At 48.8% G+C, this 2401-nt stretch overlaps 1 protein-coding gene across 1 annotated transcript in view; it reads right to left on the reverse strand.

Moving 5' to 3' along the window:
* Positions 1 to 2401, reverse strand: part of LUC7L (LUC7 like) — a 33027-nt gene that overhangs the window by 26153 nt on the left and 4473 nt on the right. The gene's annotated exons all lie outside the window — the stretch shown is intronic.

Here is a 2401-nt window from a genome sequence, read left to right on the forward strand (position 1 = left end):
AGCCCAGGAGTTGGAGGTTGCTGTGAGCTGAGATGCCACGGCACTCTACCCAGGGGGACAGCTTGAGGCTCTGTCTCAAAAAAACAAAAACAAAAACAAAAAAAAAAAGAGATGAGATCTTGCTCTGTTACCTAGGCTAGAAGGAAGTGTACTAATCATAGCTCACTGTGATCTCAAACTCCTGGGCTCAACTGACTGACCCTCCTGCCTCAGCTGTGGCTGGGACTACAGACACATGCCACCACATCCAGCTTAAACAATGTGGTTTTTTTTTGAGACAAGAGTCTCACTATGTCGCCCTCAGTAGAGTGCCATGGCATCCAGCACACAGCAACCATAGCTCACAGTGCCACAGCTCACAGCAACCTCCAGCTCTTGGGCTTAGACAATTCTCTTGCCTCAGCCTCCCAAGTGGCTGGGACTATAGGCATCCACCACAACGCCCAGCTATTTTTTGTTGCAGTTTGGCTGGGGTCAGGTTCGAACCCACCACCCTCTGTATATGGGGCTGACGCCCTACCCATGGCCTTTTTTCTTTCAACCTTGACTACTCAAGTATTCAGTGCCTGGCACAGAGACAAAGAAAAGCAGATAAAAATTGTGTTTTAGCAGCTTGGCACCTGTGGCTTAAGCGGCTAAGGCACAAACCACATACACCTGAGCTGGCGGGTTCAAATCCAGCCCGGCCCACCAAACAATGACAGCTGCAATCAAAAAATAACCGGGCTTTGTGGTGGGTGCCTGTAGTCCCAGCTACTTGGGAGGTGGAGGCAAGAGAATCACTTGAACCCAGGAGTTGGGGGTTGCTGTGAGCTGTGATGCCATAGCACTCTACCCAGGGTGACAGGTTGAGGCTCTGTCTCCAAAAAAAAAAAAAATTGCATTTTGGCAATTACAACACAATCTAACACTTGGCTTTGTGTAACTCTTCATATATCAAGGGGAATAAAGCAGAATAGGCTGATTCAGGCCAGATGAGAGTGGCTCAGGCCTATAATCCTTGCACTTTGAGAGGCTGAGGCAAGAGGATCACCTGAGGTCAGGAGTTTGAGACTAGCCTGAACAAGAGTAAGACCTTGTCTCTACTAAAAATAGAAAAAGTAGTTAGACATGGTGGTAGGCACCTATAGTTCCAGCTACTCAGGAGGCTGAGGCAGGAAGATTGCTTGAACCCAGGAGTCTGAGGGTGCTCTGAGCTAGGCTGATGCCATGGCATGCTATTCTAGGGCAACAGAATGACACTGTCCCCCCCCCCAAAAAAAAAAAAAGACTGATTCAGAGCCAAATGAAATCTCCTAATATTGTCCTAACCTGGTAAATGACCCTGGATATAAAAATGGCCCATTCAATTGCTCCATTTGAGAAACTAAATAGCTCTATCATGATGTGCTATTATGTGTTCTAGCCACCCAAGGTAGTACAATTAGACAACAGTGCATTTTTTTTTTTTTTGAGACAGAGCCTCAAGCTATCCCCCTGGGTAGAGTGCTGTGGCAAAACAGCTCACAACAACCTCCAACTCCTAGGCTCAAGGGAGTCTCCTGCCACCGCCTTCCAAGTAACTGGGACCACAGGTGTCTGCCACAACACCTGGCTATTTTTTGGTTGCAGCCATCATTGTTGTTTTTGGTGGGCCCGGGCTGGATTCAAACCCACCACCTTAGGTGTATGTGGTTGGCGCCTTGGCCACTTGAGCCACAGGTGCCAAGCCAACAGTGCATATTTTTAACCTAAATCCTGAGCACAAGACTACGCAGACATCTTTCACCACTGGTTATGTCACCTACAGAGCAGTAGGGACATTCATATGCTGGGAATCATGGTGCCAATCTACAGAGTGCATGTTAACAAAACCCAACAATTCAATTAGGAGACAGCCCCAAGCAGACAAAACTACATGTCTGTAGTCCCAGCACAGTGGCTCACACCTGTAATCCTAGCACTCTGAGAGGCCAAAGTAAGTGGATTGCTTGAGCTCATGAGTTCAAGACCAGCCCAAGCAAAAGCAAGACCCCCATCTCTACTAAAAATAGAAAAACTGAGGCAAGAGGATCACTTGAGCCCGAGTTGGAGGTTCCTGTGAGCTATGACACCACAGCACTCTGCCCAGGGCAACAGCTTGAAACTGTCTCAAAAAAAAGGCTGGGCGCCTGTGGCTCAAGTGGCTAGGCACCAGCCACATACACATAAGGTGGTGGGTTCGAATCCAGCCTGGCCCGCCAAAGAAACAATGACGGTTGCACCTAAAAAATAGCCAGGCACTGTGGCGGACGCCTGTGGTCCCAGATACTTGGAAGGCTGAGGCAGGAGACTCCCTTGAGCCCAGGAGTTGGAGGTTGCTGTGAGCTGTGATGCCACAGCACTCTACCCAGGGGGACAGCTTGAGGCTCTGTCTCAAAAA

This window comes from Otolemur garnettii, unplaced genomic scaffold, assembly GCF_000181295.1.
Source record: "Otolemur garnettii isolate 467f Iridium unplaced genomic scaffold, OtoGar3 scaffold00044, whole genome shotgun sequence".
Classification (NCBI taxonomy): domain Eukaryota; kingdom Metazoa; phylum Chordata; class Mammalia; order Primates; family Galagidae; genus Otolemur; species Otolemur garnettii.